Source organism: Astyanax mexicanus, chromosome 2 (assembly GCF_023375975.1).
Source record: "Astyanax mexicanus isolate ESR-SI-001 chromosome 2, AstMex3_surface, whole genome shotgun sequence".
Lineage (NCBI taxonomy): Eukaryota > Metazoa > Chordata > Actinopteri > Characiformes > Acestrorhamphidae > Astyanax > Astyanax mexicanus.
In genome coordinates, this window is record NC_064409.1 from 12389305 (window position 1) to 12401949 (window position 12645).

At 36.2% G+C, this 12645-nt stretch overlaps 1 protein-coding gene across 2 annotated transcripts in view; it reads left to right on the forward strand.

The window, feature by feature from the left end:
• Window positions 1-3351: 3351 nt before the first annotated feature.
• The window catches only part of cdk17 (cyclin-dependent kinase 17), a 65562-nt gene continuing 56268 nt past the window's right edge, over window positions 3352-12645 (forward strand). Inside the window, exons 1-2 of one of the 2 annotated variants that reach the window (XM_049473355.1) lie at window positions 3352-3701; window positions 5873-6002. The gene's annotated coding sequence lies outside the window, so the exon portion shown is untranslated. The remainder of the gene's footprint in view (window positions 3702-5872; window positions 6003-12645) is intronic. The other variant, XM_049473354.1, reaches the window with a different exon arrangement.

Sequence of the window (12645 nt, forward strand, 5' to 3'; positions counted from 1 at the left end):
AATTAGAAACAATAACTACTAAGGTCATGACCTTAGTATACTATATCCATGACCTTCCAGTCAAACTCATCATTTGGAAACAAAAGATTGCTACACACTAATGACGCATTAAAGCTCATTTAGAGGAAATGCAAAATGTTCTCAGGTCATGCAGATATTTTTTATAACTGCTAATGCACATACATTCATTTTTTGAATACCTTATACACAAATTTAAAAATGCATCAAGCCCTATACGGTAATAAAACTATTGCAGCTGAATCACAAGAAAATCACCACAGGACATTTTGTAATATCTTAATATCTGTTTTCACCACCTGGGCAGATGGTAGAGTATAGAATGGAATTTCCTTTCCCAATCAAGAAAATGTTTGAGTTACTCTAAGTATCCATTTTTCTTTCACAATTTGAAACATTTGAACACAGACATAAAATATTTAAACCTTTTTTTACTCTTCACACTATATTTTAATGTCAACTATGTTTAACGGTTCATGTTCCTAAACTAATGCACATAAACAAAAGACCTTATATTCACTCAGGGTTTCGGTGTCCTTTTTGCCAGAGAACAGGGAAAATACAGTTATAGTTACAGTATGAATAATTATAATAACAAAAATGCACAAAAAGAATGTACAAAAAATTCAAAGCGCTTGGATCTCATCAAACACATAGGCGGGGCAGAAAGGGATACTGTACCGCAACTTTCATTTTGATATTTCCATGTAGTACTGCAATACACAATACACAGAATACATCCTTAACTTCTGTTTTTCACATTCTGTCATTGTTCATTCAAAGTGATGTAATGCCCCTAATACTTCTGTTAAGCATTTGGTCTATTAAAATAGCAAAACTGAAACATTTCGAAAGTAAATTTCTGAGAATAATGGAGACAGTGCATCTGCACTGTCAGCAGAGGATATGACAAAACATGTATGTTGTCACAGCGGAAGATTCAACAGTTTTAACAGATAACTTAACCGTTGTTTTAATGAACTTCTGGTAAAGAAAAGGTCAAATAAAAATATACAAAAATAATTGGATAAATGAAACTGTTGACATTTTATTTACATAGACATTTTCGCTACTGATATTAGGGTAATATAATAAATATTCATTTAGATTAAATATTTAGACATTTGGAGTTCATATAAATGTTTAAATATCATATATATATATATATATATATATATATATATATATATATATATATATATATATATATATATATATATATATATAATGTACATCAAATGAAAACACTGTTTTTTTTTTAACAAAAGCTAAGTAAACACAAGAGTCATAAACAGAGTGGTTTGGTAGGTTTGTTGGACATACATGATGGACAGCAACACCCACTCCATTAAGAACACTGAACACCACTGGAGGGCTCCTTTAGTGTCAGGGTGCTTCATCTCACATGTTTAAAGTAGAAGCGTTGCAGGTCCTTTCTTCCTGATGCTGTCAGACTGTATAACCAGTTCTGATCTCAGTAAACCACACACAAAATAAACCAAACCCAAATTTTAGCTCTTTATATGGGGTCGATATAGCAGATAAATGATAACTGTCACAATCATTTTATAAAGTGGCTCATAAAACCAGTTTAACAAAGGAAAAAACAGTAATCAATTCTTGACAGAGATAAAGACAACCTGAGTAAATATAACAACAGTTTTTAAATGGCAATTTTATTTATTAAGGCAAAGAAGCTATACAAGCAACCTGGCCCTATGTAAAAAAAAAAAGTAATTGCCAACGATGAATTAACTGTGATTAGCTCTAAGGTCCCTTCAGGGATGCTGTGCCTTAGTTTCAGAGCTACTGTACCTTTCGTTTTAGAGATACTGTTCCTTTAGTTTTAGAGCTACTGTGCCTTTAGTTTTAGAGATACTGTTCCTTTAGTTTTAGAGCTACTGTACCTTTAGTTTTAGAGCAACTATTTCTTTAGTTTTAGAGCAACTGTTTCTTTAGTTTTAGAGCTAACGTAAGAGAACGGTATTCCGTACACATTTTCGGTATTTTCCACGTTTGAGTGGATATTACGAAAATACCCGAGTTCAAATAGGCTGCAGTGATTGGCTAAACTATGGAATATCTGCCTAGCAACCAAAATAAATTTTGATTGGTTACTTTTGGACCAATAGTTTTAAAGAAAACCCCAAAAACTGACCTCAGTCCTGTCACCAGTGTGCATCAGTATTCCGTACACCTGCCAACAAACAGGCAACGGTGTTCCGTACACCTCAGATTTCCGCTCGTGGTGGCTGTATTTTGCAAAACTTCACCACCTTTAACATATGATCTTAGACTGACATAGATGCTTAGTAAAGTGTTTGTCAAATGGATTTGATAAGTTGTCTATGAATTGAAAATAAATTGTGCTGAAGCTGCAGCACAAAATCTCAGCTGTCTATGAGTGGTGAAGTGGAGCTGGAGTAAGCTCGTTTTTAAAGTAAGTTATAAACAATGATTATTAATTCCTCAATCAAATATTACAACAAATGCTGTTAGTTGGATGCTTAACGTTGCATTTTGGGTGAAATGCGATGTTAAAAGTGGGTAAAACCTTACGTGAACTAGTCGATAAAGTTTTCCCCACCCCTTAGCCTCAGCGTTGTTAACCCTTCCCCACCCACCCGTTTTCGGTGACGCGGGCGGTTCCTCCCTACCTACCGGAATTTCAAGAGAAAACACAACGTGGATGGTCACTGACCTGTTTTAATGGAAAGAGGAAGGATTGACAATGACCCCAGACGTTATTTCAAACATAACAATAGTTTATTATTAAGTATTTTATTGTTTAAATGCTCAACTGTACGGAATACTGAAGTGTACCTGTTTCTTTATTTTTAGAGCTACTGTACCTTTAGTGTACCTTTAGTTTCAGGGATACTGTGCCTTTAGATACAGAACTGCTGTACCTAATTTTAGTGATACTGTACCTTTAGCTTTACTGTACCTTTAGTTTCAGGCCTACTGTACTTTTAGTTTTAGAGACACTGTATACCTTTAGTTTCAGAGCTACTGTACCTTTAGTTTCAGGGCTACTGTACCTTTAGTTTTAGAGCTACTGTTCCTTTAGTTTTAGAGTTGATGTACCTTTAGATACAGAGATACTTTACCTTTAGTTTCAGGGCTACTATACCGTTAGTTTTAGAGTTAATGTGCTCTTAGTTTCAGGGCTACTGTAACCCTACATTTGGTTTCAGACACAGCCTGTGTTTTTCTGAACTGTGTCCAGCAGATGGTAGCATACTTTAGTAGCAGTAGCTAGCAGTCGACATTTGCGTTTACACCTGCAGGCGGCGGTGTTTACCCGCTTTACTGGGCTTGTTGGGGTAAACAGTCGAGCGGCTCGTTTTCCTCTTCCTCCGCTGTGAGAGTCTAGGCGGAGGCGGCAGCAGACGGGCAGCAAATCCGTGAATACCCCCCTCCCGCTTTGGCCGGCCTCGGCGTCCGCTCAAGGCGAGGCGAACTCCGCAGCTCCGTGAGACCCGGCTGTCCGTGAGCGTCAGGGCGACCGTTGGAGTTTGAATTGAATAGGCTGCGCGAGGCGAGCGGATCCGCACACACGACGAGCACTGAAAACAACAGGGTGGGTGGTTGTGGTGAGAGACGGGCGAAAAGACGGCATCCGGCCTGCGAGAAGTCGCCGAGGGCTTCGACTCGGCTCGAAACAGCTCTTTTAGTTTCTGGTGAGTGTGCTGTCTGACATTCTGATTCACATGTTTAACGTTTTCAGCGGAGGACCCTCGAACGTCACCCAGAAAACTTAGCTCTAGCTAATTAGCGTGTAACTAAACCAGTCTCTGAATGCGGTGGCAGGGGGAATTCGTGGTGTTGTAGCCTAGCTGAAACGCCGTCTCTCTGGAGTGAAGTTAGCTAGTTAGCTAGTCAGCTAACCTAACCAAGTTATCAGTTTTGCTCTTTTTAACAAGCTGTTAATGACAAACCATGACCCGTTTCCAGTCTTATCAGCCGCAGATGTCTTAGCCGTGTTGTTATTGCTTGCTTTGTGGTCGTCGTCGTTGTTTTAGTAACGTTAAATGACCAGATTAAAAAACGACACTATCTTGACTTCAGCTGAATTCCATTGCCTGGACTGTCAGCAAGCTGTTGGACCCCAGCTGGCACATAACCGACCTTTAACGTTGAAATGTGGTTGAAATATGGTTGAAGTAATGTCTGTTGTTGTTTCAACGTTTACCGTTAATTTAAATGCGTGTGGAAGCGTTGACATTTTAACAATGTCCTCAACCGTCTGCCTCTTAAATTAGCTTTTTACATTTCATCACCATACAATAAAAAAACGGTTGGGTGGAGGGATAAAAAGTAGTTTTGCTTCCATTTGCAGAAATTGCTTTTAAATTTGGCACCAAAACCTCACTATACCTTCGAGTATATTCACGTCCTATTTGTTTCATGTTGTGTTTTTGAGATCAAATGTTCAATCAGATTGGTAGTGGTGGGTAATAATCTTTACACTCAGCTTTACTACAGTAATGTAAGTTTATTGTTAACACAGAGAGAGAATAAAAATAAAATGGCTATTTTTTTCATCCTGGCATACAGTATTTTTTCCGTCTTCCATACAATTTTTGAGCATCTGGAATGTGAGCTATGGGTTATTATAGGTTAAACGTATGACGTTGGAACAACTTTGCCATTTCTATGTTGATTAAATTTTTAAAATCAACACCAAAGTCCAACGTTGATTCAGCCATAACATTAACGTTGATTCGTCGTTGAAATTACCCACTCAAACAGATTGCACCCTGCTTGGTCTGTGTCTCCACAAGTGCCCATCACTTCTAGCTAATAATGTGTGGAGTCTAACATGCTTGTCTTATCAGGGCTGGTGTGCTTATGCTCATGTTTACATTAATTTATGCAACTCGCACCTTAGAACATAAAAATGCTGCTACGACAGAAACAAAAAGAAGTAAACACTTTCATCTAAAGCACACAGGACTGCCAGCACTGCGTTATTAGATAGAAATCATTTTCAGGAGCAGAATACTGGGTTAGCTTGTTACTGTCTTCTAAAATGGGGGATTCCCTGTTTTGTGATTGCAGCCTAATTAATTTTGTTGAAGAGAAAAACATCTGAATTTGTATGATTGGTCACACATTAAGAGATTAGGGACTTTACAGCTTGAGCAATAGATACATAGGGGTGGACAATATAGAGAAAAATATATATTACACTATTTAAAGACATTTTTATGATTCCTATCTGCTAATTTAAATTATCTCCTATACTTACTGTAGTCCGTTATATGTAGTGTTTGCATCACTTCAACCAATTAAATTCTGAAAGACTCACGTTTGTAATAGGGTGAGTGTGAAGAACCTTTAAATCCAGTCTTCTTTAGACAAAGAGTGTCCCTTGCTATTTTTAAGAAAACCCTGAAGACTGAGCTCTTCAAAGAGCACTTACTCTCCTAACACCTCTAACTAACTAACTACTTAACCTCATTTACTTCTTCCCCTCATTTCCTCCTCTATCCTATTATTTCCCTTTTACCTCCTTTAGGCCCTGTATAAAAATGTTTTTTACCTTTAAACTTCTATTACTTTATGTACATCACTATTGTAAGTCGCTTTGTACAAAAGCATCTGCTAAATATAATGTAATGTAAAAGGTTCTTCACAGCCCTGCTTCTCTATAACGTTTATTTTTGTGAATAAAAACGGGTTCTTTTATGGAATTCCTCAAAGAACCATTTAAATCCCCTACATTGTTAGCAGTACAGTTAATGGAAGTTAGTTTATAACAGGGGTTGCTCTGATTGTAGTGTAGTGGTGCTCTTGCTATCTGAGCTGTGTTTATGCAGCCTCTGCTCTTCATTTTGTGGCTGGCCAGGTGGAGAACACTGACAGTGATTGATGGACGGTAATGCCCCTCTCCTGCATCTATGGTTTGAGGGAGAAGACTTTCTGACACAAGTATAACAGAAACAGTGGTCAGCTACTGAATCTCATTGGCATCTCTTGTGAGTGTATTTGAGTTTCATATCTTTTCTGATGTATAGGGAAATGATTGCTGTCACAGAAAGTGTCTGCTCACAGTTGTGTCCAGATAGAGACTTAAGGGTTTCTCCTCCTGTAAGGAACATCATACATTGATGTGTGTTTGATGCTGGGTGACTGGGACAGGCTTGTTGTACATGTAATTGACCGATATCTGCTCTGTACAGTGCAAATACATTGTAGTACCATTGTGTGTGTGTGTGCTCTTGTGACATTATTCTGCCTAGCTGATGAGCACTGGTGTCAGTATGGGCTGGTGGCCAGTCGTGTAGTTTGCCAGGGCTGGCGCTCATCTCTTTATCGGAGGCTCTTCAGATGTAAATGAGAGCGTGTTCAGCAGCCTGGCATGCAGCCGGTGCACGGATGACCTAAATCAGGAGTGTGTGTGTGTTTTGTATGCATGCTTTCAGGCTTCCAGTATGGTGTGATAGGACTGTTCTTTATAAATGTAGTGCTTTGCTCCTGTTGTGTGTTGATGGTAACGAGGACCAAAGTGTAATTTCCACAGTGGGAATTTACCTGATAAGAAACTGACCAGTTTTTATTATAATGGATCACGCTAAGTATGCATGCTAGGGCTAGGAATTCTCTGGTACTCTCATGATAAAATAAAATAGTAATGTTAAGCCTTTAGTTTGCCTTAGGCTTACATAATCTACAAATATGAGTCCTCTTATATACATTTTTTGTTTGGAAAATGATATTTTCTGTATAGCCACTGTATCCTCAGAAAGGCATGTTGTACAACTGTGTTGTTGTGTGTTCCACTCTTGGTATTACTTGTTCAAAGTTATGTGCAGTAATAGTTCAAAGAATTATTATGTAACAGGATATACTGATGCTTAATCCCCAAATGTACCAGTATAAAAAGAAATGAAGTGAGGATGACAAAAGCAATAGAGTGCATAAGAGGCACAGAAGGTGTCTGCCTCTGTCTCTTATTGATTAGCACTTTTTCTTTTCGTTGTTGTGTGTGTGTGTGTGTGTGTAGAAGGTGTAGAAGCAGCCATTTGGAAACCCGATCTGCGTTGGGGAAAACAGCTATCAGTTTGCACTAGATACTGTTACCTTAGGTCACTTGCGCTCTCTGTCTCTCTCTCTCTCTCTCTCTCTCTCTCTCTCTCTCTCTCTCTCTCTGTCTCTCTGTCTCACTCGCTCGCTCTCTCTCGTTCACTCTCCTTTTGGGTCTTTTTTGAATCAGTAGGTCAAGGACTGAAGGACACAAGGATAGCTGATGTATCTCACACACACAAACACACACTCGCAGCGTTACATTTGTATACAACCCATTTCACAAATATTTTATAAATATGTATCCTCATTGTACACATTCATATGGAAAAAAACAAACTGTTTGCATTCCACATACGCTGTTCCACTCTCAGCATACTTACCTGAGACTATTTACCAAATCCCAAACATTGAATCAGATCAGAGCTGTTTCGCCTGACAGTAAGCATTACGGTACTCTGATCGAATGAGAAGAAAAAATGGTTGGGGCATTCCTGGAGGGAAACATATTTTCTGTCCAAAAAGCACTTCCACAATTTGGGTCCCAATACAGGCTTCCAAGTATTGGTACAGTTTTACACCAAAACATAAGTATCTTCACTTTTAGTAAACATTTTAGTGAAATTAGTAACATAGCAAAAATATTAAATGTGTAATGGGTCCGGTTATTTTAATTTAGTTCTTTAAAAGCAGCTCCTGAAGAATGTTATACTAATCAGGTCTGAAATTTTACATCAAACATAGGATTTCCACTGCAAATTTTCAAAGTCAGTCCCTTTTAGAACAAAACCTCACTGATCATAGACTGCCCGTTAGGATTTTAAATGAATCTCTGTCTGAAAAATGCAGGAATGTAGGAAGGAGTCTGCTTTACAGGGAGAGACTTCTTGTCCTTAAAAGTCACTGATTACAGTTTCATGACTGATTCATCAAGATGACATCATGCGAATGTGTGGCTTTGTACTTGATGTGGATGTGTTTGGCGTTTGATGTGAGTAATTTGATGTTTGCCAGTCCAACAAGGTGTCCCATTTAACCACATTGGCCTATAAACAGGCTCTGGAACTGAGTTCTGTTAGTAGCAAAGCTGATCTAAACTGGGCTGCACTGGTCACTGTTTAATATCAGGAATGGCATCTGCTGGCTGGGGAATTGGATTGGTACTCCCAGGGTCCTGGGCAGCTGTTGGACGCTTGGCCACTCATACACTCTTTCTATTTCAATCTCTCTCCCTCCTGTCTATTTCAATCTCTATCCCTCCTGTCTTTTTCTCTTGCTCTCTCAGCCACACACACATCCTGAACCCTAAACTCAGCAACATGTACAATGGAAGCTATTTCAGCCATGCATGGAATGCAGCAGTGTGTATTAGTGAGTTATCATTTCATAGAAGGCCAACACACCTTTGCAGGGTTGCAATAATTCTTAATAGTGGAGTGAATTATATTGTATACATAAAACATTATGTCCAGACGTACTGGACTGTGCGTATATGTATGTATGCATGTGTGTCTAATAGTGAACCCATCCTAAAGTACTACTTCTCCGTGCTACCCCTGTGAAGGACTCCTTTGTATTGTGCTGCTCACTCAACCTACGTCTAGTGTTCTCACACACACAGACACAATGACCACAGTGCCATCCAGTGCCTATTCTTACATCAGACACAGCTCTTCTGTGTGCTTCTTCTTCATGTAAACTGGTCTCAGGCTTCTTGTAACACACCCTTATAGCCAAAAAGTTTAGGAAATTGGTAATGCCTGGTTGACTGTTTGCCAAAAGGTAAAGCATGTTTAAAATGCCTCTATTGTGCTTCATAAGTAAAAGAAACATTTTATTTATAGTTCAGTACAAATCGACTTGTTTATGAATTTTTTATGTTTATGAATATTTTTTACAGTTGGAAGATTGCCCCAATATTGATTCATTAGAGAATGCCTTTTTAGATTTTAGTCTGTATGCACACAGAGATGTAGGTGGGAAAATGAGTGACCAAACCCTCATATTTTTTAAACCCCATGTTTTTCCATTTTACTTCCAGTGTCTAATTCCAGTCATTAGTTTTCCTGTTGTTTTTAAATTTTACTATGCTACCATTGGCACATTTTTATGTTCCTACTGGAATCAGTTTTTTAAATCCTGCTATCTTGCATAGAATTAAGTGATAGGCAGCTTTGGTTGGAACAGACTCACTGCAGGACCTTTCTGTTTACATGGAGCATCAGTTGTAGTCGAACTGTCAGTCAGCTCACTAGTTAATCAGACTATTGGTCATGTGATGTTGTGCTGTTGGTTGCATTAACAGACAGTCTGTATTAAGTTCTCTCCAGTTGATAGCATCAGCACCATTGTCTCCAGTGAATGTGTGTGTTCATAGCCCAGCTTGTACTTTAATATAGCAGGACAGACACTTGTCACTGCTACACAGTAAATCCAGACTTTTGGGATTTTTATGAAGTTGCATGCACTCAGGCATGCACACAAAGCCGAATAGAGCGTTCCTTTTCATGTGTTTTCATCTTCCTGAGGCTAAAATATTTATGGTTAGGCTTATTGACAGTGGACTGACAGTTTGGTGTCAGTCATTCTTGCACTGTGTTTCTTCAAGTACCGGTGTGCGTGTGCAGGGGTCCACAGTGGAATGAGCTCAGTGCCACTCCAAGCACATTGTTTACATTCTTTCAGTCATCACTAAGCAACAGTGAGTTCCACAGATCTCTGAGCTCATTCCCTTTGCAGTCACACTCTGTGGTTTTAATTTTTCTGCTGCATGGGTACTGGAAAAAGTCTTTGGGCTTTCAACTGTCCCCTTGCCTTTATTGTAGGGATGTACCAGCACCATAGTTTCTGAGACCAGTTCCACATTATTAAGTAGCTGCCTGCACCAAATACTGATACTAATTCTGACTTTATTACTTGATGTAAAACTACAGTATATCATATTTATAGTGTTTGTCTTTTCTTTTTTTAATAAAGGCAGTGTTTTGAATCCCAAATATGATAAAATAAGCTTAAAAGAACCTTTAACTAGTTAAGTCATTGCATATTTAAAAAGATTTAGAGTTATGGAAAATATGAATTGCCACAATGCAATAATACCTGCAAGTAGTCAACCATACAATCAATTCCATTGTGGACATGCTGGATTCAGTCAATTGTCATCTAGTGGTGCGGTTGTATGTCAGTAGATGCTTCATGTTGTGTGCTCTCTATTGCCTATACTGATACTGTGTGTAAATGCCAATATCGGCACCGATACAGTTCCAATATCAATGCAACAATGGGTGATTCTCACGAAAAACAGATTTAAAAGGGTTCACACTTGAAAAATTTCAAAAGGCATTTAAATATAAAATTTCTTTTTGTTATGCAAGACTAGGGTCTGAACTTTTTAGAAATACTTTTTTTTTTTAATTTTATAATTTTTTTCTGTATATTTTGCACCATTTTAGTCAGTCAGAGCACACACATTCTCAGTACCGCAACATGATAACACAGAACAGATATGGTTTAAAAGTTACACATTTGTTACTTTTTAAATAGATATTATTAACAGTTGTGCTCATATGTGTATATAACCCAGAAAATATTATATTTATAAGTTTCCCATTTTTTTTTATTTTATGATTTGTCTCATTACCGCAACAGATTTCATGATTCATGTCCTGTCTTTTCAGGATATTTAACTGAAAAATTACATGTATAATTTCTTATTTAGTACAGATGACCTATGAAGACATACAATTTATCCAAATACCATTATAAACTAGAATTTGTTTTATAACAGTAAAATAATTAGTAAATAAATATGTGTTGCGGTAAAGAGAATGGTGTTTCGGTAAAGAGAGTCAATGTTTCGGTAAAGAGAGTCATTACAAGGATTCCTACTTAATTAACAATAACACTTTACACAACAAACACAGTGTGAATGCTGTGAATAAATAACAAATTCTAATGATGTACTTCTTGAGTTTTGTATGGAGTAGTAATATTGAACAAAATGTGGTATTTGCTGTTGAAAATTATTCTCAGTAAGACTCAAGCTGTGAAAATATCCTATTTTGAACTGTGTATTTTAATAAAACAAATTTCAACATACCTCATTAGACATAAATTCCTTAAAACTTTAAACATCACTGTATAACTAAATTGAAATGGAATGTTTAAATACAAAATAAGTAATTCAACATCTCATAAAACAACTTTTTTATTAAGTATTAATTTCATGACAGATATAAACATCAATGTACAACTAAATTGAAATTAAATATTTAAGTATGAAACAAGCAATTCAACATCTCATTAAACATCTTTGTATTAAGCATTAATCTCATGAAAAATGTAAACATCAATGTGCAACTAAATTAAAATTAAAGATAAAATTAAAGAAAGTTGTTTAATGAAATGTATATATGTGTGTATATATATAAATTTCATATATATAATATATACATTTCATGAAACAACTTTTATTGTTATAAACTGTTAATAAAGGTTGTTTCATAAAATGTGTATATATATATATATATATATATATATATATATATATATATATATATATATATATATATACATATAAACAGTTTATAACAATAAAAGTTTATAAAAATAAATTTCATGAAACAACCTTTATTAACAGTTTATAACAATAAAAGTTGTTTCATGAAATGTATATATTATATATATGAAAATTATATATTATATATACATATATTATTATTATTATTATTTTTATATATTATTTTTATATCTTATGCGGAAGTTATATGGGTGTCACTGCCCTGCTACATAAATCTGTTTTTTTATCTGAAATTGCATCATGTATTGTTTTATATATTGTTTATTATAAGTAAATAAAGGCTTTTTTATGAAACAATATATATATATATATATATATATAAGTTCATGTCACTTAAAACATTAATTTCTCTTTACCGCAACAGTGAATCTCTCTACCGCAACAGGCCTTAAATTGTTGCGGTGTATGAGAAGGCTGTTGCGGAGTATGAGGGACCTTAACCTTCTTTGATCTCTGTGGGGCCACCATGATGCCTGGCTAAACTTTTGCTAGCTTTTTGTATTTAGACTTTAAAAACCTTAAAAATTCCCAAAACACAATAACATTTTCATTTTTTTAAACATTAAAAACTAGCTGTTTCGGTAATGAGAAACAAAAAGTTGTGTATGCTCGCTGACAACCAAGTTTTTAACATTTATCTGGAGAGGTATAAAATTAGGTGCTTACCTGGTAGCCATCTTGGGTGTCATACTAAAAGGTGTCCCCCCTCTCAAAATGGCTGTTTTTTTTCTGTTCCTTGTGGTCTTAAATGGTGCTTGAAAATTGTTGCGGAGGCTGAGAACATTGGTTCTGACCAAAGTTATTTTTCTAAATATTTTCTTTTCTTTTACCAATGAATTCCAAGTAATACATTTTTATTGACTGTAACAATTTACTTTATGAGATACATTTAAGTTTTTTATTATTTATTTATTTTAAATATTAAAATTGTGTAATTGAAGAGCCGAGATTCAGCAATGGACGCGTTGCGGTACTGAGAATTTCACACTAAATTATAAAAAATACATAATTTAAAA